The sequence below is a fragment of the Dromaius novaehollandiae genome, chromosome W, assembly GCF_036370855.1.
Source record: "Dromaius novaehollandiae isolate bDroNov1 chromosome W, bDroNov1.hap1, whole genome shotgun sequence".
NCBI lineage: Eukaryota > Metazoa > Chordata > Aves > Casuariiformes > Dromaiidae > Dromaius > Dromaius novaehollandiae.
The window spans coordinates 8,693,100-8,716,703 of record NC_088130.1 but is presented as its reverse complement, the minus strand read 5'-3'; the positions used below and the strand labels follow the sequence as shown (position 1 = coordinate 8,716,703).

Sequence of the window (23,604 nt, the reverse complement as noted above, 5' to 3'; positions counted from 1 at the left end):
AGCATATGTCTGCAGGTTCTCTGGGAAAACCACTCAGTGTCAACCACTGTTTTACTTCCTCAATTCCTTTTACAGTAGCATTTTCATAAACGATTTGGAATGGAAGCCAGGTTTCAGGCCTGTTTTAAGTTTGTGGGATATTTAGAGAAGAAATGCCTTTCATTCTCTGAAACAGCTGGTGCTGACCACTGTCAGAGTTTACTAGGGTAGTTGAACCCCTGGAGTTGTCCAGTATGACAGTTCCATGTTTCTATAAGAAATATTAGTTTCACAATGACTTAGTAACTTTTCCTCCTCTGAACCATGTGTTCCTCAGCCAGCTCTTTTCATTGCTAAAAATGTCAAATGGGCTGAGGCTAAGCTCCCCACATCAGAAAAAAATAAGTTACTTGGAGAAAGATATCCAGAAATAAAACAGGCATGTGAGCAGTGCAGCTTCAACAAATATATCCATTAGTCAATAGATGTCACATAAATCTGCCTAAAATGTTCTTTCCTTTTTCTTGTCTCTCCTTATATATTTTTTCCTTTAAACAAAATGTAAACTTCTAACACTTGGTTTATTCTTTAGTATGCATTTTTGCACAAAATAATCTTTGGATGCTTATTTAGATGTTCAATGAAGCTGTGGAGAACAATAATTATGTTGCACTAAAGAGTTAATCCATTTAGTTATGGGAAACGCTACTTTGTCTTTAACTGCTGAATTGCAGTGCAACTTAGTTGCTGCTTTAAGGAGTTAAAACTGTAGTTTTTAATGATGGCACTGATAAACATTTACTTCTTTTGGGGGAAAAGTCAGTTGCCTGCCACCCCCCTCTGTATTTTCTCATTTTTAGTAAGAACATGGCCTTCTGTAAAACTGTATTTGTGCGCTGCTGTGTTATTTTATTCTTTATCTTTTAAAGGGACAATTTCCTTGTAAGATAGATACATTAATGTTTTAGAAACTATTTTAGGAAGAATGTTAAGCCAGCTCAGGCAATTGGATATTTAAGCATGTGATTGTCTACTTAGAGCCCAGAAATATTGCTGTACTATTTGTATTTTGCCTTTCATTTGGGCTAAACTAATCATGCTTGACCTTTACCTACTTGTATATTTTTCAGGATCTCAGTGTGTACAGTATTGCTGTCTAGATTAGAAACATAGCAGGGAACTGTTTGGTTACTAGTTTCTTAAATGGTTTTTATGGAATTTTAAAAATGATGTCAATGTGTCTTCATTGGCCTTTGAGTTTCCAAAAGAGTATTTTTAGAAACTGCAGATAATAGTGGGCCTAACTGACCAAAATGAGTCCCTTGAAACTGACAGACTCTACCTAGTGCTTGACTCTGAGAGGCATTGAGACACACTGAGCCACTTGAAGTTTGTGAAGGCTGTTTGATTGTCAGTAATCAAATCCCAAACTACAAGTTTAAACTCTCTTTAAATGTGTTTGGGAGAGAGACAATAACCAAGGAGAGTTTCTTTGTAAATGAAATAGTAAGGTAAAAGGAAATCATTGCATGGTATTTCAGACTTCATAGAAAAACGTGATCACTAACTGAATATAAAACTACTGGTATTTGTATAAATTTGAGCCTTTAATTTATAAAATGTTGCCATATATCTTGATTAGAGAGGAGATTTGATCATTTTCATAACTATCATGTTAAAAAAAAAGTTATGAATTTCTCCATTGTCCATCCCCAGAAAAATAATTCTTGTAGGTTTTATAGAAAGCATGCATGGAACTTGTTAATGTACTGAATGGTGCACTGGAGGATTTCCTAAATCCACAAACATACAGCTGTGGTCTCCCTGTATCACAGTACAGGGAATAATTGATGTCCAGGAGGGCTTGATGTGAAATAACTTTTATTTATGGAGCCTGTGCATCATCTCTTAAGTACTATCTTTGACTACAAATGTATGCTATTCATTCTCCATTTTCTAGTGATTTAGTTAGTATAGGTTTATGAGATCTGATTATCTTAGCATGCTTTGCAGAATGTATGGGATGTGTGTTCTTACATAAAATATGCAATAGCTAACTGTACGCTTTTTGCTCATTTCATACATCTGCTCATTCTAGACAACTTGAAAGACTTTTTAATGGTATAATTGGTTATGAAATAAAGTGGAAAATTGCAATGAACACTGATTGCTTTATATGAAACATGCACATTAATATCCATTTTCTGTCTTTATTACTTTTTATTTTCATTTTCATGTTTTTAGGAAAATGTTAAAAATAAAAACTGTAGCATCAAAAGTGTTTAGAGGTGGTTAAATTGCAGCAGATTCTGAATACTGAAATATGATGCTGAAAACTGATGGCCAGCTTCTTAGTCTTATCTGTTTTGCATTTCTGAGATGGTACACAAGTAATAGGAAGCCACTGCAGTTGGCAAGTTGTAAATAGTTGTAAAATGGACATACTTATCAGCTAGTATAAAGAAGATGGAGTTGGCAGTTTGTCCCCAACATTCCAGTCCCTCAGAAATAGCAAGTTAAAATGCCTTCAAATTTGGCCAAATTTACAGCTAGACTAGAGCAATATAAGGACTGAGGGAACTACAACTGGCTGTGGTAGTTGTTCCTCCCCTCTATTGTATCATGTGTATTATTGATGCAAGAGAACTTGGACTCAGTTTTTAGTGTCTTCTGGTCATATGGAATATCTTTATTATAAATATGCAAATATTGTGGCTTTTTTTTCTTGCCATCTGTGGAAGGTAGCAGTAATTAAATCTGTCAGACTTGGAGTATGCAAATATAATCAGGTAAGAATAGAACAGGTAATAAAAGGTAAGCCATACAAGACTATTAATTATAATAGTTTTGACAATGAAGATTGTTGTAAATATCTCATCAGTATTTGTTTCACTCAGAATCTGAGTTGAAGTAGGGCTGAATTACTAATTTTAGGTTCTTAAAATTATGTATGTGATTATGCTCTGAACTATCACCATTATTTGGAATTAAAATATGCAAATACATTCAAACAGTATATATGTATTATTTTATGATAATCTAGAATACTTTTTTATTGCTGCTGTTAAATGAGGCCTGGAAAAGAGACAATGGGAGGATGATGATAGAGGTCTATAAAAATAATGAGTATTTGGAGAAAATATTTTTTAAAAAAGTTCATTGTCTCTTCAGTACAAAAAATAAATAGGGAGCATCGAGTTAAACTAGTGTTCAAAACAAAGTACTTCTTCAAACAACAGGCTGTTACACTGTGTAATTTTATACCACAGGATGCAATTGTGCTTTTACTTTTTCATGGGTTCAAAAAGCAATTGGAACAATTCATGGACAAAAACATTAGTGAAAGGCTAGTAAAAAGACATTAATCCCAGCTCAGAAAGTCCCTCAGCCACAAATAGAGGCAGTAAGGAGAAATATCAGTGCCTACTTGCCCTATACTTCTATCTGCTGTTGGCAGCAGTTGGAAATGGGATAGTAGGTCAAATGGATATTTGGTCTGAGCTTCTACAACTGTGTTTATATCTAGCTAACGTGCAAGATACCACAAAGGAAATAGGTAGTGCCCTAGCTTTGGAACAGAAAAGGCTGTTAACCATTGAGATTGAAGCTGCTGATCTTACTGCTTATTATTCTGCACTTACTGCTTGTTATTCTGTACTTTGGCTTCTCTGCAGTGTGACTGGAGTTGAGCATTTTTGGAAACTGGTATTTCTTAGGCTTTAGTCCTGTGGTTGTTTTAACTCAATTCAAGTCTTCACACACATACATGCACTCCTCAAAAAAAACCCCAAACCAAAAAGACAACCCTTCCCCACTGTCCTCAGCCACTCATTCTTGCATCCTCTCGGATCCCTGCAGTTTCAGAGAATGCCTGAAAGAAACAAAAGTTGCAGTTGCTTTCAATAAGTCTTGGCCTCTCTTATCATAAATGTTATCTATGTTGAAATGGAAGTCTTTCAAAACAGTTTGCCCTATGAACTCTCTCACCATATCTGACTTCTGTCTCAGTTCTTCTGAAAAATTTTTCATGCCTGATGATTGTACATTAAATAGTTATGTACATAATGCTCATGTACTAAGTTATAGCAACTTGTTAAACACTTCAGAATCAGAACCTGTTTTTATACAACATTGATATTTAGAATGCAGCTGCTCCAGATGAACTCTGAGGCACCAGATGGTGGCTGCCTAATCCTCATGAGAATTCATGTCCTAGAGGCCGCTCTTATCTCTCCAGACCTGACGGACATTGTCTGCAGGTCTACTATAAGGGAGAATAATGTAAGCATGCTATGCATGAGTTTCACTTCCTTGAGTATCACAAAGACACAAGAAGTTATAGTTAAATGTTACAAGAACAGAGTTCACATTACCGAAGGCATAGCAATTTATGTTATGCCAGTAGGTAGCCAGTGATTTTAGAGGTAGGGTGGATACTCCAAGCATCATATTGATTGCAGTTTGTTATTCAGAACTGTGGAATGTAGATAAATAAATAATAATAAATAATAAATAATAAATTTGGATTTGTTTCATCTTTACTATTAGTCATGATTAGCACATTGTTATATCCTTAATAAGTGGGAAGATGCCACATTTTTTTTCTTCCTCTGTATTTAGGAAGTAGTAGGAGTGTTCCAAGTCTTCAAGTGAGTACAGTGAAGAGTACCTTTGTTTTCATCTTTTCTCTCTGTTCTCCTTGCAACTATGCATCCGTTTGACCATCCTACCAAACTAGATAACGAATAGACTATGCTCCCGTCCAAAGCCTGTCAGTACCACTACCATCAGACAGAAGAGTTTCTGCTTAGTAACATGAAATATCTCTTGTCAGTTCTTCATTTGCATGCTGCTATATAGCAATGATAATTTGGCTGTTCTTTTGTATTTTCTTGTATGTATGCACATAAAAACATGTATCGTCTATCCTGAGTTCCTAGTGACCAAATGTTATTTTAAAAGAACAGTGTTAAATCAGTTAATTCTAGTAGGTAACTCAGCTGCCTTAGCAGCAGGAGATCAAATGATAAAGCTCAGACTTGCTTTCTTTTTGTCAGTTACAGTGCAGAGGCAAGCCAAGATAGTTTATTGGTAGCAAAAGCTGCTTAACAGTGTTAATTTTGCATGTGTTAAATGTTAAAAAAACAAACTACTAGCAGACAGAAGAATTAGAATTCCCACTGTAGGATACTGGGTTTCCTGTATACTTTATGTCCTAAAACATGCTATAAAGTGATGGCATATACATTTAACAAGGAAAGCAATACAAAATGTAGTAGTAGACTTATTACAGCCAAGTTAATGTTAACACTAAAATTTTTAACTGTCTATTCTACGATTTTAATTTGCAACTTGAATATTACATTAATGCAGTTCTTTTTTGCCTTCAGTTCTTGCTACTGTTTCTTTTCCTTCACTTAATAAAAACAGAAAATGAAAGTACAGACATGTGAATGTTAAAAGCTTCAGGGTTTCACCAGTTTGTAGGCTGATCTTTCTTCTGTATAGAAAGCTCTAGTAGATGCAGCACAACTGCTGCATATAATGCTTTCAGCTATTTGGTCTCAAATCGCTGAACCATCTATAAAGTAAATTTAAAACAAATGGACTTGAAATCAAAGCACAAATTTCTGGAACAAGACATGAAACGATTTCATGTTTAATGAAGGTAGAAATTTTTTATGTTGTCAGTAGCATTTAGCCTTAAAAAGTATTGCCTCACAGAACTGCCAGATGAAAAATCATGCTGTGGTGCAGTACAACAGAATCTCTGAAGCACATGCTCAGTTCTTAGCATGGAAGTATTGCAATGACTTAGGTTGCTTGTGTTTAAACTTGAGCACATGTTTAAACCCATTTCTCAATTGCTACCTTTGTAGCAGAATTACATTATCAGACAGCTCAGAACTTTCCAAGGAAGTCCTTTTGCCAATGGAACGCTGTGCAGCAGAGAACTCTCTCCTCTGTGACTGCTCTCTTGAACACAAAAAAGAGAGAGAAAGAAAAGTAAGTTGGTGGAAAGAGAAGAATTAAGAAGTGACTGCAGTTTGGGAGTTTTCTGATGTAACTGTGTGTAACCTTAATGCTAGTTTAACACAAATTTGTTGTGTTTTTCTCCTTTGGATGGATAATAAATTTAAAATGCTATTAGGCTGGTGGTTCAAACAAAGTTAACTTACGTAAGATATGATAGTTATTTGAGAGGCAAGAGGTTCATTAATATTTTCTTATGCAGCCAGGAAGGTGCAAAAAGTGAGGGGGTCATTTGCTTTTAGATAAAAACTGATTCATTCTAATAATGAGTATCTTGCATAAAAGCAGCTTGGAGTCTTCCTGAAGAGAGTAAATGGATTCTTTCTAAGCTGTATTATCTTTTGTCCCAGTATATCAGGGAATGGCACATACTAAATATGGCTCTGCAAGGTTATAGAATAAAGTTCCCTTGGATAGATCTTTGAAATTCTCCTCCATTGCAGAATAATAATAGTTAGGGCTCTTGTTGTTAGATGAATGTAATTTATTTTTATTTAACCCTTGCACAAGGTTAGAGTTTAAAGGTCTCAGTTTGGATACAGATCTCACTGTGTCATGTATATAATGCTGACTCCTACAAGGACAGGGCCTCCACCCTGAATATTCTGTAGACAGAATTCTACTCTTTTTGTTAGAAATATTCTAAATTGCAGTATATATAGTGAGTGTTACAAAATGGAATCTCTTCTAATATGCTCAAATTAGAGTAACTTACTTGTATTACAGGCCTTTATATTATGTTCATATAACATTTATCTACATTCCATAAACTTCAATGTTCATTGTAACCTCCATAAACAATGATGATTGTATTTACTCACTGCATGGTTAAGTTTCTAAAAAAAATTTCACAAGATCTACTTTACATACTGAAAGTTTGGCCACAATGTATGCCAATGCGTGTCAATGTATTTATGAAATAAAGTATTAGTGACAATTTTGGTCTATTTTAGCTCCTAGTCCATCCAGAAGAGCGATTATATATTTTTCTTATGTTGAATAACTGTCCCAGCCAATATTGTTTTGGTGAAAAGGATACATAGTTGAAACTTTTATCAATCAGACTATTCTTTCACTTGAAACTGTTTTATGAGAAACCATTTAATCTTAGCTCTCTAGCTTTATTTTAGCAAAAGCTGACAGTACACTTCTAATGGCATCTAGTAAGAGTGTAACTAGCAGGCTTCTATGCTTTAGTCATGTAAGTTGTAATTAAGCATAATTAAACTATAATTAGCCAATTTAAAGCTGGGTCCTGAAGTTGAAGATGAATTGCATTTTAACTTACTATGTGACAACACTGATGACCCTCATGTTTCATTTGAACAATATGTTGCCAAAGTTAGCTAGGTATAACTGTGATGGAGTAATTTCCAGGAATGTGTCCTCACTAGCCTGATGATGCTTAGTAGGGTTGTTATATTGTTCATAAGCTGTTCCAATTTAAACTTGAATGTTCTTAAGGCATGCTTCTGTTACTTATTTTCTTAATATTTTGTCTATTCTGTAATATATAAAAATGTTACCTGAATTGATTACAGTTGTACAGTTTGCTTTATTTCAATTCCTAAATAATTATTGGCAGTTTCATTTATAATAGATAAGTTTTCCTTGCTACATATTGTTGCATCATAATAAGTATAAGAACACAGAAGAGAGAACCTCTCAAGAGCTGAGCATACCTGATTGAGATTGTTTTTCAATCAATCATTTGCATATTAACAGGAACAGAAGGTAAATCATACCACTTCTTAAAGTAGTCTTTTCTTTGTAATAAAGCACTTATAGTAGAATCCTAAATGAGATTAGTTTAAACTTCTGGGAGCAGAAATATCACAGAATTCTTATATTTTTAGTATTGAAATTAAGCCAAATGTCACAAAGGTTTTTTCTGATACAATATTAGAAAATGGGGTGTGAAAAGAATGAAATTTCCCTGGTTGCAGTTGAAAGCTTTCTCTCTGTTCTCTTTAGTTTTAACAACGATTGTATTCTGCTTGCTTTACAAAGCCCTTTATTACAAACAGTTATGAATATGAACATCTCATTTGACTGCTGATGAACAGAGAAGGAAATCTAAATTAAAACTTCAAATGCCAATTTTAAGTTACCTAAATGGCTTTGACTGTGTTAGAGTGCCTGGGATTATTTTGTTTTTCAATTTGTTTCAATGCTTCCTTGGTAAAAGCTGGTGGATTCCCAGGCTTGCTGCCATCACTGATGAACTATATGAAAATAAATGACATTATGGTAAACTCCACTTCATGGCATATTTTTAATTTTCACAACACAACTATTTTCTGACTAGTGAATAAAGGCTAATTATCTCAAGATCAGAAAAAAACCCTCCTCATTTTGGTAAATAATAGCAATGTTGCAGATTAATGATGCTATTGATCTTTAGAAGAAAAAAATCTATCTTTATCCAGCTAGTGCTGCTCCCTGAGGAATGTGGTTATAAAAAGAATCTGAAGTCGCAACTTAATAGATTATTAAAATTATTTGAGTGCAGGCTCCTCTGGTTTAGTCTTTCTATAAATTTAAATTGAAGGCTTGCTGTATCTCTGAAAGAAGCAGCTTGTTTACGAGACCACAGGGAGAAGGTAGGTTACTGACAGAAGATTTACTTTACCTTGTTCTAAATCTGCTTTTTTTACCTGAATGAAATAGTAATGTTTCAGAAATAGTTTAAAATGTCTGAACTATGCTGTGCCTCTGTCTTTTCAACATTATTAGAAGAGTAAATAGGAATAAAAATTAAGCAAATTTGCCTTGGGGATGTAACAGTAACATTAGTTAACATTAGAATCAACGATTTGGTACTGATTGCATAGGATGATATGCTATTAGTACTTGCTGAGAGGAGTTTCATTTCACATTTAAAATGTATGGGTAGAAGAACATTCTTTTCTGAGTATGAGTTTTACATGCACTCATTTGGAATGTCTTGCTCAGTTTACCATTATTCCCAGCTAGATGACTGAGAATAGTTCTTTTGTTGCTCTCCATACTAAAATTGCAAGCGTCTTGAAAGCAAATTCCTCTCAGAAACCATTTTCCTGCAGATAATTTTTCACACTTCAGAAATCATTAAACTCTTTCATTTAGAGTTAACTAAATCAGAACATGAAAAGCTGGACTCTTATTTATATGTTGGCACTCAGAAATATGGCATTCCATACAGGAAGAGTATGAGGTGTAATATTGTATAGTTTCTCCATGCCATTGCAATTCTATCAAGTAGGCTTTGTCATTTGATTCTGGGAGAGTTTACTGTTGCATAGGGAGATGACATTGGTGTCCTCGGCTGGCACAATTCAGATGAGGTGTGGAGTGTTTTTGTTTTGGGGTTTTTTTTTGAGTTTCTAAAGCCTGGAAGAGAGTGATAAAAGGAGATCCCCTCCACTAGATCAAGTACTGCAGGCTGAAGTTATAACTAATATTTTTTTCTTTTTATTTCTATTGAAAGGAAGAGAGTTCCTCATAGTTTTCTTTAAACCAAACTCACTTGCTAAATTGGTGATATCTTGCCTAGCATGTCCTTCTCTCCACAAAAGAAAATAGATGTTAATACTGCTTCAGTTGTTTCTGAAGACAAAATGGTTGAATATTTCCCTTTTGTTTGTTCCTGTTATGTCGGAGTTCCAATTTATGCAAAGCACTAGTGCATGCATAGGCTAGTGCATATGCTGTATGCTAGTGCATTTTCTTCGAGTTGCTCATTCTCTTTTGTCTTTGGACAGACAAAATATTTTTTACGTATAGTCTGGATTTCAAAAGGGTTCCCTTCATTTACAGTAGTTTCTCTTAATGCTTTCCCTCCCTTCAAGTGTATTAATGAGTTTGTTATTCAGTCCTGCTGTTAGTAGTGTAGCAGGACTTTCGCTTTACAGTGCAACAGGCTCTTGAACACTACAGGTGGTACTACCAGGAAGTTTTCACTCTACTTTTTGGAATCATAATTATGCTTCCTTGGGAGCCAGCACTTTGCTTTGCTGGCAGTAATTTAAATGCTTTCAATATAATTTCAATATAAGATGAAGATGACCTAATTTTTCTCTAAAGAAAATAAAATAGTGTGAAAAAAATGAAAGGCAAATAGTTTTCTTTGTATACTGTTTTTAGTTTTTATTGTATAAAAATCCAAATCTTTGCTCCCTACCTTGTGGTGTTGCTTTGTTTTGTTCATCTACCCTGTAGATACTGGTGATCCCATGTTCTATTCTTTTAATTTTGTTCTCCCTAGTAAAAAGCCAAAGCACTTAATTAAGCAAGGAAGGAGGGTCATGAGCAAATACTATATAATGCTGCAGTAAAGGAACAAATAAAAAGCAATTCTGTTTCAACTGAGTATTTAAAAGTATCTTGAGTAAACCAGGACTAATGCCTGTAGTTTAAGAATTTACTGGGACTATTTCTTGACCTTTGTGTATTGCCTTGGATGAATCAGCAGTACATAGGATGTTATTTTCTGTAAATTATTGATCTATTCAGAAGTGTAATTTGAGCACAATTTTTGTCCTGAACGTTTACTGGAGTTTATACAAGGCAACAGTGGCTTACATGCTAAGCTGATTTCAAATGATTCAGAAATCAGTCAATCCCCATTAAAGTCTCATCCTTGGAAGAATTTGAACTCAGAGCTGCTGCTGCCAGACATAGACTGATATTTCTGCAGGACTTGCTGTAACATTCTTTCCTTAATATGCTCGTGCTCTTGACTATTCATCAAAAGATTTGGGACTTTGTTGTGATGCACATGCACATATTACAGGTTGTAATAGCTCTTCAGCCCATGTCCATTGTATCTACTGCTGGCTTTTGTTGTTTTATGGTAAACTGTGGTCCCTCTCAGATATCAGCTTGTTTTTCTGCTTAGTCCCCATATTTTTAGGCTCAATAGCTTGAATGATAACTTGACTCAGATTTTCATAATCATACTGAAGTTCAGATGATATTTCAGAAGCTGTTATGGAAAAAGCAGTTGCCTTAAATATGAAAAGTTTTGTGTCTCAAAAGGTTAGGGTTGTAGTACTGGCCACAGTTACTTCATTTTTTGAATGTCATATTTTGCATAGTCTGGTTTCTCCTTGGGAATTGCCAAAGTTTAGGTAGTAGATGTGCATGATTTTATCATCCTTCTGCATAGGGAGTGATCATATTCTGTTAAGCTTTTATATTGCCCTCAATTTCCAATTTTAATGGGAATGAAACTTCAGTTTGTAAGTTTGTAGGTTGGTAGAGCTGTGACCATACCATTTCACTGGTGTAAGGGAGGATACTCAGCATTTATTCAATAAAATTCAGGAATGGAGAAAAATTCTACACTTAAAAAATAAAGCAAAACTGCTTTTGTCTGATGAGGGTTTCTTTTTTCTTTTTCAAATTTAAGTTTTTTAGAGATTTAGAATGGTAAGAATAGTCTTGAGAAAGAGTCACTGAGTATGGGTTAGAATAAAAAAGTATACAACTCTTACCGTATAATTATTGTATCTGCATATATGGAATGTGTTAGTGACTGTGTGTTGTTCACATTTTATTAAATAGTGTAATGTCTTGTGATGAAGTAGTGGAATTTTTAAAGTTAGTTTTTCCTGGTATGAAGTTATAGTAGCATACAGAATATTAGAGATATACACATCTATACTTTGCCTATGCTTTTGATGCATTCTAATGCCAGGAACTGTAAATTATGGTTTTTGGATTTTATGGCTTTTGGTTTTCTATTGGAGAGTTATTAATGCAGCCTAAGTAAGAGATCTTATTTGAAAAAAATAATTCAGATTTCATTTTGATGGTGTAATCCATAGACACAAGTCTTCTTAAAATGGCTGGCTTCCATGTTTTTTTGTGGCTACTGTCTAGCATTAATATATAACGTCTTCCAGTTCTGCTAATAGCCAAGATTAGCTATTGCAGGAAACAGTTGTTTTTTTAAGGGGGTTGATGTAGAAAGACATATGTTTTGGAAGCATGGAAATTTACTGGAGGATGTTGCAGTAGTAATCTCATCATTATCAAATGATAGCTGGTGAAACTCTGGCCCTGCTGAATCAAGGGAGATTTTTCCATCAACTTCAGCACAACCAGAATTTTAACCCTTGTGTTTCAAAGAGAGGTTGCCATCCTACAATGATACACTTAACATGCTCTCAATGGGTGATATTGGTTTTCTCTCTGTAGTTGTTGCAGTATATCCTGTTCTGCCTTTTTATTCATCACATTGTAAGATGAAAATTATCTGGACTGCTGGGCTCAAAGGTTTGCGATCAAAGGTATAGAGTCCAACTGGTGGCCATTTAATAGTGGTGTTACTCAGCAGTCAATACCAGGGCCAATATTGTTTAGCATTTTTTTTTATTATTAATGACCTGGACAATGGGACAGAGCGTACTCTCAGCAAGTTTGTGGACGACACCAAATTGGGGGGAGTAGGCGATATGCTGGAGGACAGGGTTGATATTCAGAGGGACCTTGACAGGCTGGAGAAATGGGCAGAGAGGAACCTCATGACGTTCAAGAAAGGGAAGTGCAGAGTCCTGCATCTGGGACAGAATAACCCCATGTAACAGGACAGGCTGGGGGCCGACCAGCTGGAAAGCAGCTTTGCAGAAAAGGACCTGGGGGTCCTTGTGGACAAGCTGAACATGAGTCAGCAGCATGCCCTTGCAGTGAAGAAGGCCAACCACATTCTGGGCTGTATTAGCAAGAATGGAGCCACTTGCTTTAAGTTGGCCCTGCTTTGAGCAGGGGGTTGGACTAGAGACTTCAGAGCTTTGGGAGGTAGAGCCTTTCTAAAGAAAGGAAAAATGTTATTCATTTGTAGTGTGAGAAATAATGATACTGGCAAGTAGTTCTGCTGCTGTAATCTTCATATTATGCTAGATGATAGATTTGCTGTATTTTGAGGTTTTCATGGGGCCAATCTGATCTGTTTGCTTTCCTAGCCTACTGCCAATGTATGGGATATATATATAAAAAACCCTCCTCCCAAAACTCTGTGTTCTTTAAGCAAAATTGCCTCTTAGCTTTACACATGGGGGGGGGGGGGGAATCACCACTTACACAGAGACTTCTGGTATACTTATGGAAACAGTCACATCTCAAATGGCAAATAATTTAGACTTTCTTTAGCCAATCTTGTTTTTATTTTTTTACCTTCCTACTTTTTAAGTTAGCTTTAATGACCTAAGCTGAGCTATTTTGCAAGAACCTTCTTTAGGAAGCAATCTTCCTTTAAAAATAACATATTAAACATTTCTTTCTGTTATCCTTTCCCATTCAAAAAATTCATTTTATTTTAAAAAGTTATGTAGACAGCAAATGATATATCTAGCATTCTTGTCAATGTCATGGTCTTGTGTTATGATGCTGAGACGTATCTCCCCAATTTACTGTTCTGCAGTAGTTGTTTCTTTCAGAGCAGGCATCTTGTATAGCTATTTGTTGAATTGTGTACCTATTGAATTAGTCAAATGCCTAGCTAAAGCTTTTTTTTTTTTCTTTTTCTTTTCCCCCTCCCCCAAGCTTGCTTTTGTTATGTATTAGCTTGCTATTCCTTGTGTTGAGCAGTATCAGACATCACCTTTCTTGGGGGCACTTAGTCCACTCTTTTGCTTTCTTTGTCAAAGGGCTCCCTTAATAGGAGGAGTCAACAGGGAGGACAAAAAAGGATTGAAAGTTGTATTTAATCAGAGTCAGAGAGGTGGTGTTCAGAGTGATGGGCCCACAGGCAGGCTGGCCTTTTATGCTTATCGATGCAGATGGTCCCAAAGCATTCAGCTAAGTGAAGAGAAAGCTGCCCAGTGAAAGCTATTGTAGGGCAGCATGTTACAGTTGAGAAGGGTTGCCAAGGGTAACTAGAGAGTATCACCAATATTGTGTGATCACTAGTCTGTGCCATTGAAAATGTTATACCGAGAATTGCTTTGGGTCCCTTGGCACCTTGATGTTCATGTGTAAGCAGTATTATCTTATGTTAGGTTTTAAAATTTAATATTTTATATATATTATTATATTTAATTATTTTTACTTTGAAGTGCATGAACTGCAAAATCATTTGCATTTCTTAATTTCAGAATAGTTACTTGCTGAAAAATATACAGCTACTTGTTTTAGAACGTATTGATTTTCTTCCCCTGGGGAATTGTCTAATAATATTTGAACTTCTTAAGATAACATCGTGTTTACAGAAACTTAATTTTTAAAAATTTGTCAGAGTTCATGAATACCTGAATTTAAAATAAGAAAAGAGAAAGGATATACTATTCAGCATGTATAGAGCCTGCAGGCATATCTAAAAGCTTTGGAAACAGTATATAACCCAAGGGCATTTCTCTAGTCCCCTCTTTTGTTTAAACAAATAGCATATTGCAGCAAGTAAAATATGTTCCTGACAAAATAGCTTAATGGCTGTACCTTGAGTATAAAAATGCACACTATCCTGAGAGAAGGGTAGCATAGCAGATTTGGGGGGGGGGGGGGGGCTAAATAGTCAACCACAAGTACCAGTGATATGATATGACTAAATGAACAGCATTCTCAGATTCCCAAATTCGACCTTTCAGGCTCAAGCCCCAGCTGTAGCTGAGCTCTGCTTGGCACAGCTGAAGGGGGGAGGGCAAAGGTGCCTTTGAGCCACCTTTGCAGTTCCCTGATCCTGAGGTTGGCCAGAAGCCAGTTCAGCCCCTGGTGCAACTTAGAGAGGACATGGTGCCGGAAGGGTCTGCAAGGGAGGTGGCGTAGAACCAGCTATGCCACCCAGGAATTTCTTGACACCAAGGGAATCTTTAGCTGGCTGATTAGACTGGCTCTGTAGCTTATTTGTTCTGCCAGAGAAGCGCAAAGAGGCAGAAGCAGGAGGTTGTGATCCGGCCTCTGATTTGTGGTATTTTTGGGGTTTGTTTGTTTATTTGTGTGTTTTAACATTGTTTCAGCATTAGTCATCATTGAATTGCAGAGGACTACCTTCTAACAATGAAAGTCACAAAACCCACAACATAAATTCTACAGGGAATGTTGATATAATTTATCACATGATGCAAAACTGGAAAGAGATTGAATTAGAATTTCATGTGTGTTTATAAAATAAAGGAGGATTTGGATAAGAAATTAGTCATTCTGAACATTTTAGCACTTTAGTAAATTTTTAACAATGCAAATATTATATAGGACATGATTAAGCAATTCATTTTTCCTTTGCGTTTGAGAGGGGGTTTTTTATACTACTGCTCATCAGTATATTTCAATATGTGTATGTATATTCCCTTTGAAATTGATAGCAAGAGTGAAATCCATTGTGGATTTCTTGGAATTGCCTGTCTCATCTCTTTTTTTTAAGTATTACATCTCTTCCTGTGGGAAGAATATGTTTTTTGGTTTATGTTTTTTATGGGTAAAAAATATATGGAAGGATGATATATGCTATTTTTATTGCAGCAGTGTAAGAATGTGATGAAAAGGAACGTTCTGCAGCATTTCATAAGGATGAACAATTTTGGAAGATGAAGTTTAATTTTCAGTATAATGAATCATAGAAAATCGTGAATGTTGGAGGCAGGTATGTAATTCAAAGAGCATGTCATCAAAGAAAGTAATGGAAAAGGAAACCAATGTTTGTAGAACACCTGTTAGATATTCTCTTTTTGAGTGACCAGTTAACATTTTTATATATTTTTGAGAGGGAGGCTAGTTGGATATTCCTTTCTCAGATTAATAATATCCAGTTCACCCTCTCATTTTCACAGATTTTTGAATGCTGCTGCTGAGTGGTATATGCTGTTCTGTTTAAAAAACATGCTTACTTAGAGGCATTTATGTTGAGTAGGTGGTTTTCTACTGTTGGTACTCTATCTTCTTTTTCTGAAAACATATGAGGAGTCTTACTGGGTAGCAGACTTCAGATTACCATTGCTCTTGTGCCTTGTCTTCCCAATTCCATTAAAAAAAGCCATTGCATTTTTACCTACTCCATCATTGACTTATTGGTTTAATGTGTATTCTTCTTTACTCAGTAAAGATTACATGGATTAGACATGGATTAGATTGAACATGTGGGAGAACAAAAGGAAATCTAGTAATAATACATTTAAAATCTTATAACTAAATGTGTGATTTAAACTTGTACAGTAGATTTTTTTGCTGGAAAATATGTTTGTAAAATCATTTTTTACTGCATCTTATGAATCAGTGGCATATAGTAAAAGGGGACACAAACTTCTAGCATTCAGGAACTTATCTATTGCTAACATAGCAAGGAGTTGAAATAAGATTTTTCTGAAGTTGTTCTTAGCAGAGGACTTTTCCATATGTGAGGGGTAACATTTTATTAGTCTGTCTCTGGTTTGGTCTTTGTTTTAGGGGCTCAGTATATAGCAAGAGTTGATTATTGTAAGTCTGAGTAGTTACATTTCCTTTTTCCTTTTAGAATTCATGATGTAGATCTGGATTACTTCTTCAAAATCATATGCACTCAACACCAAAGCCAAAACCTTCCTATCATTCCCGGTCATTGGAACTGTGCGTATGTAAGTTTTTAGCGTTAGGTTAGGCATTCATTGTGTGGATCAGTCAATTCAAACTTGCTGTCTTGTGTTACATACTTTTGCCAGCACAGTTCTGTTGATCAGTAATGTAATAAAATGCAATTCCTGACCAATGTAAGCTGTGCTGGCAGCAGCTCCTAGTGTAGACCATTATTCCAGCAAAAATGCCCTTTGCAGATATTTCTCTTTTGCTCAAGAGGGAAGCATCTTGGGCTAGATATAGTAGCAAAAAGAACAGTCTTGTCAATAAACTACTTAGGAACATTTTGTTAGTATAATGTATAGTAGAACCACACCAAATAAAACATTCCAGCTGTGGGTCTTATTTTATTTTGAAGACAGTCAAAACATGACTCACTGTCTGCTTGGAAGGCTTGTGTAAACATCACTACTGTCACTGATGCAGTATCCCACTCTTTGCTGGTTCTGTGCAATACATTCAATGACTGGCTGAAAAAGATAAGGTACTGTCTAGAGTCTTCCTCCATTTTCTTCTCAACAGTCTAGATGATGTTTTTTAAAATTATGATGCGTGATGACCATTCCAATTCACAGGTACCTCCTATAATGTTTGTCTTAGTTGTGCTTCCATACCTCAACTCTTCAAGATTGTATTAGAAATTGTATTGATAGTCCCGAAATCTGTGTTGATTACACTTCCTTGTTCAAAGTCCATGCCCTGGTGCAAGGTTTAGAGTATCAGACATGTTTTATTGTTGTCCTTGTCTACCTCCTCTGTTTTGCCTAGTGAAAGAAGGGAGATAATGTCTTGCACTCTCTCTAGAAGTAATGGGCTACCTCTCAGGAAATTTGGTTGGTTGCACACTCTAAATGAGGCATTGAGCATTTTCTTCAGTGATGAGACTGGTCGTTCTTTCCTGGATGTTGCTAGGTAGAAGTAGTATCTGTTTTGCAACCAACTTTTTAGTCATTGTTTCAGACTTCCATTACTCCCATCCAGATGATGGGGGGAGGAAGCTGAATCGAAGATGACAGAAATTATTATTGCTCTCAATTGCAGTATGGAAAGCATGTTCCATAATCTTGCATAGTAGGTTTAGCTACAATGTTCAATATTTGGGGCTTTGACTTCATTTATGCAGGCTACGCTGATTAGCTTGTTCAGTGTTTAGCAGAAAGGAATGCTTTAAATCAGAACTTTACATTTGCTTTCAGCTCTCTAAAATTGATATATGATTTCAAAGTCATAAACTTTGAAACTAAAGTTGAATTAGATATCTGTGTGTTTTAAAGAATGTTATTCTTAAATATTGGAACTTCACAAAACTGCTTTAGTCAACAAAATGTTGGAAAAGATAAATTCTCTTTAAAAAAACTATAAATATGAAGTGCATAAAATATTTGCATGCAGAAACAGTAAAAAGCTGAGCCTTGCAATACCTCCAGTTAGGAAGGAGTTGTTTTTGTTAACTGAATTGTTAGGTGGTTTAAGGTTTATTTATATAGTTCTATTTTTAAAATAATTATATTCACATTAACCATTCAGTACTGCTATTATATGATTCATTTTCATGAAATGCTTGTTAAGATTTCAGAATTTAAATGCTTAATATCAAGTATAAATTTGGGAGCTATGTTTGTCCTCATGCAATTGTTTTATTTTTTGAGTGCATCAAAACAGTCTATGAAAACACTTGAGCAGCATCTACAGAAGATAACATGGCACTTAAGCACCACAACTGTTCTTTCTTGATCACATTTGTTGTCCATTCAGATAGATATCTGAGGGCAAACTATTGCATTTTTTTAATAACTTCTTTGCAGAACAGGACTTCTGAATTGAAGGGGATATGGCTTGCAGTACAGTTACTATGGCAGTAACCATATCAGCCCAAACCTATGTATTTATGCTTGATTTCTCTCCAGGTATAAAGTAGAACATAGAGATCTGTTATATATGCCAGAAAGTGCAATGGTTCAAATGTAATGCTTATTGATTGTGGAAACTTGATTAATAATGCATTCAGAACATATCTATTTCTATCCTTTAATTGCAGTTCAGTGAAAGGGTTCTGTTGTCTTCCCCCTGACTCTTCTCCCCTTTCTTCTGACTGCTTTTACACATCCATAGCATCAACAATGGGGCATGAATTCCTGTGTACAAAATCAAATACCATCATTTTTGGCATTGGTGTTTTGGAGTAACTCCCAATAAACTGCTTTGACCAATACTTGGCATTTCTGGCAAAAAGGGTCAATGCTGTCTATACCCTTTAGGTTTTAATTATCTTGGGCTGGTCTGACACAAAAGCTTTTTACCTTGATGCCTGACAGATGCATAGCAACCTTCTTGTTTGTACTTGACAACTGCTGAGTGGTTGTGGGGGGGGGGGGGGTGGAATTAAAGGCATAGATACTAATCTGGCAACAAGTTCCACACTGGCCAATCCCTGTAGCTCTCTGAAGCCCCAATGATGCAATTGGGGCTATATGGTACAAAAAGAATACTTATGTGCATGCTTTGTGTTATGGGATTCTGAGGGTGTAGATCATATGATTTCCAACATACTTTCCTTCCCTTTCCTTCCATGCCTTGTGATAGCACTTTGAGAATGTGTGCCATTATCAAGGGCCTTAGCTGTTTCAAAAGCTCATCTTGTTAGAGAATCTAAAGGGCTTTAATTGTGTCTAAAGAGTGTCTTAGTTAATATCTCTGGTAGATTATTTGAAAGAAAACTGTACTTCTTAGCAATGCTACAATTAAGCTATGCATTGTATCTGGTAGGAATGGGAAGGTTTTTCCCATTTCAGTGGTATCTGTATAAGGAGGAAGAAAAGTAGTTAAGACCACTGAGGCAAAGAGACAGTGTAAATAAATCTCTCAAGTATTATATGAGATACTTCTGACACAGCAATTTGTTCAGTGTTGGTTTCTGTTACAGTGTGTCCCTCTCCACAGTCAAAGGACACTAGCCTGTTTTCTGGGGTTCAGTCAAGAATGAAAGATATGCTGCTAAATATATATGGTCTTTTAAATATGGAATTTGAGGTTCTGGAAAAAATGCAATGTGAGGGTCTCAGGCTCCCAGTCTTTGTATTCTTCTCAGACTTTACTAGGAAAAGTTGATATCATTCTGTTTTACTGGCAAGTCTTTGGCCACTATTACTAGCAATGCTCTTGGGTAAAAGGGAGAAAGACCTGAAATCAGAGGAAACAGATTCTTTTTTTCCTTGCACTAACTGGAACATCTTTAGATAAGCAAAAAAATGAACTGTCTTCTTGAGAACCCTTATTTGCTAATTATCAATTGATGTTACATTCCTCCCTTTTATTAGGGGAGGGAGGGGAATGGCATCATTCCCGCTTTTGTCTTTCTAGCAAGGATGGAACTGTTCTAGAAAAATGAGAATTAGTAACTCAAGGCAAGGCTACCTCATTTTCTGTTGCCTTACAGTGGTGCCTCTTTATATACAAAGTGCATATTTCTGCAGAACTCCATGTTTCCTATTACAAATGAGCCCAGCAGAAGAATTATATTGGAAAAGAATTTCATTATTGTTATTTTCTTATTCCCAAGAAAGATGGCTTTGTTTCATTCTGGACAGAGTATACAAAAAAAAAAAGGAGGATTGCAATTTCTATACCACAGTTTGAATCATGATTCATATTTCTTATTAGTCCAAGTAATAGGAAAATCCCTAAGGTTAACTCTGTGATTAATTATCTTTATCCATAAAGAAGATTCCTTTTTGTTTTTTTTTTCTTAACTAACAGGATCTGCATCAAATGTATGATATTGATGACTGTTTACAACACTGAAATATTTATGTTATTTTTCTCTTCCCAAGGTGATAATCTTCCAAGGATGCAGTTTTATACAAGGGAAACTTGTGTAGTTTACTATTTAATGGTTTGAAAAAATCCAGATTCCTGTGGCTATCATGGAATAACTCTCAAATAGATGTCTAAATAAATGGCAAGAGGGGACTGAGTTTTTCTGAACTAGTTGCTTTATTTCTGATGTCTGCCCATGAAAGTTTGGTTGTATGGGATAGTTCTCAAAAATATGAATCTCAAGGCCTCCATAGTATATTAATGCTATATAGTACTTTCAGTATGAAGCTTCTTCAGAGCTTTATGGCTGGTTGAGGGCAGTGTATCACCCTTGTCAGGTCAGCTTAAGATCTTTTGTGACAGTGATTCTCAAGAAAGCCATCACAGCCTTGAGGCATGCTGCACAGACCATGAAAAAGTCCTAGGGAGGACCTTTCAGTCTTTTCCTGATACAAAAGGTGGTTGTGATGGATGCCTTGGGACATGGACTAAAGAATCTGTTTGGATCATAATTAAGGTCATAAAAACCCAAGACAGCAAAAATTAAAGCAGAGTGATAATACTTTGCTTTTCCTCCTATAAATTAACCGTACAGTTTTATGTATCTTTAATTGCATCAGTGCTCTGTAACTGCACAGTACATGAAGATGAGCTAACTCTTGGCCAGTAACAGTAAAGTTCAGTTATTTAGTTTTGAGAATGCCATGTTATTAAATCATTTCTCTGGCCCTTCTTTTTCTCCACAAGGACAAGTTAGAAGAAAATACAAGGTGAAATGCAATGAGTGATCTGGCCATAATGTTGTGTTTTCTTCAGTCTTAGCAAATGGGGAGAATTCCTTGGATAAATCTTTTGGTCTATGGGAAATCCATGAAGTGACTTTAATTTTTGCTTCTGAATTGCAGAGTGTCAAAGACTCTCTGACCAGGTTCTTTTAGATATTCCACACATGGAGAGTGCAATGTTTAATATAAAAGTTTACTTTGAAGGTATTTGATGTTACATGGGATTTTTGATTTAGCAGAGTGATACAGCAATATACTGAAATCACAATACAACTTAGGAAAATATAGCAATTGCAATATACAGTTCAATCACGATACCAATGTGATTCCCATTACTGGTCTCTATAATATGCTCACCGTCACGATGCTGGGCATCCCCAGTCGCCGGGAAGGAATACGTGGGTTGAAGCCAGCTCAAGTCCATTGCTCTCTTTGAAATTCCTTTGGTAGTTGTTCAGGTTTTATACTCTATGTTGGGCTGAGCCACATATACACTTCCCCCATGCTGGTCTGGCTAATCTCAGGGAGACATTCACATTCTTTTGATGAACTCAGGAAGAAATGTTTACACCAGTTGATCCACTCAACAGATACAGTTGCTTATCTAACACAAAGGTCACCCTCTGGTCCCCTTTGTGTTGAGATAAAGTCAGCTCTCTGTGCAACAGTTGTGGTTAATGAGTCACATCCTACATTATTCCTGAGCTTCATGGGCACCTCGCCCTTGCCCATCTCCTCTGAGCCTTCTTCCATTGTAGGGGTTTATTGGTTGGTCACACAGAGGCATTGGCTACCAATATAAATGTTTCTCAAGAGCTCCTGCATGCCTTTCCTACTCCATCTTTATCTTCAGAAAGATCAAAAAGAGGACTTATTAGAGATAGCTCCAACTGGCTATCATCTGTTCCAGATTTCTGTCTTAGCATTAGTCCAAACTTCAGTAACACTCTCAGACCTTTTAAATCTTCTGTGTTACTTTTTTGGTCAGTTTCTTCAGGACTCTTTCTGTCTCAAAGTAAAGACAGTGTAAACATGTCTGTTGTTTTCTATTTAATTTTGGAGTGTTCTTAATCACTCTTGAGTTCTGAACTAGCTTTTGAATCCCGTAAGCTTTCTTTGATAGCATTCATTTACACTTCAGTACAAGGCTTCCAGGGTTCACACTTCCCACTGTATCTTTGTTAGCATTATTGAAAGCTTTCCACACACACACACTGTAAAACTGCCACTCAATGTTACTTCATTCTAGTATTTCAAAAATGCGAGACATTCACTCACACACACTCACTCATAGTTACCCAGTTGGGAGGCCAACCCCAACTGTATGCTCAGAAGCAGAGGGCTGTACTTATGTGCCAATGGCTTCCAGGTAGGTGTTTAGAAAGTCCCTCTGGTGTCCCTTGTTTCATCAGGTATGTATATAATCCTATAGTCTTTGCCTGCATGTAGCAGCTACCACCCTCTTGAATGTGATTCGAGTTACACAACCCATTGTTGATGCCAGCGTGTGCTGGTGGCCTTGGATAGATTTTGCAGACTCTTGGTGTTCTGAGTTTATCAGTTCTTGTGGATTCAACAGGACCACTAGTTTCTGGAGCTTATCAGTCCTTGCATGACTTTCAAATGCTGCCTCTCAGCATGTACCTCTCTTCAGCCTGCTGTTTTCTGGTAACTATTTCTCCACACCCGTAGGTACCTGTAGAGCCCATCCACACATTCACATGGAAGGAGCCTTTATGACATCTCTCTGTCTATCTACAAACATGCTTGATCTCCACAGTAATATTCAGCGGTATTACAGAGTGAATTTAGGCCACAGTCTGAACCTCAAATGAATAAGAAATTAAAGATCATCATTTCCTACTCTGAAATTAAAATTTTATCTCTAAACAGTTTTTACAAATAACTTCTAGAGAGCAATCTATGATAATTTTTGTTGCTTAGATTCTTTCAAAAATATTCTCTTTACTTTTTGACTATACTTTTGATTTTCCCTCTTATCTATGTATGCAAGATATAACCCTGAGTTACCATTTATTATGTATCGCTTCATCAAGAAATGCTGGCATCTAAAAGGTATTTAAGACAACTTAATTAAATAGCTTATATGTTTCCCTTCTCAAAGAAACCTGTAATGCTTTTTTTCAGTCACATGAGAAATAGCCAAAAGATGAATTCTTGAGAACAATAGTTTTGATTTAAGACTTTCTGAATCAGAAATCAAAGTAGAGACAATTGAATTTCTAAATGATCTATTATACATTTATTTGCTGGTGGGAATAAAAATGTTCATATTTGCCTCCTTTTCTCTTATTAACTTTGATTGCTGTGAACACTAGAAAGAATAGTCTTGTAGCTGAGCTATTTTTTAATTTTTAATCTATTCATTTTATACTTTTCAGACAGATTTTTTCCCCCCCAGGGATGAAACAAAGGTTAACTGAAACTTCCTCTGTTGTGTACTTGA

The 23,604-nt window shown here is 35.9% G+C and overlaps 1 long non-coding RNA gene across 1 annotated transcript in view; it reads left to right on the top strand.

Moving 5' to 3' along the window:
• LOC135324370 (uncharacterized) overlaps positions 1–23,604 on the top strand; it is a 54,872-nt gene that overhangs the window by 17,149 nt on the left and 14,119 nt on the right. The gene's annotated exons all lie outside the window — the stretch shown is intronic.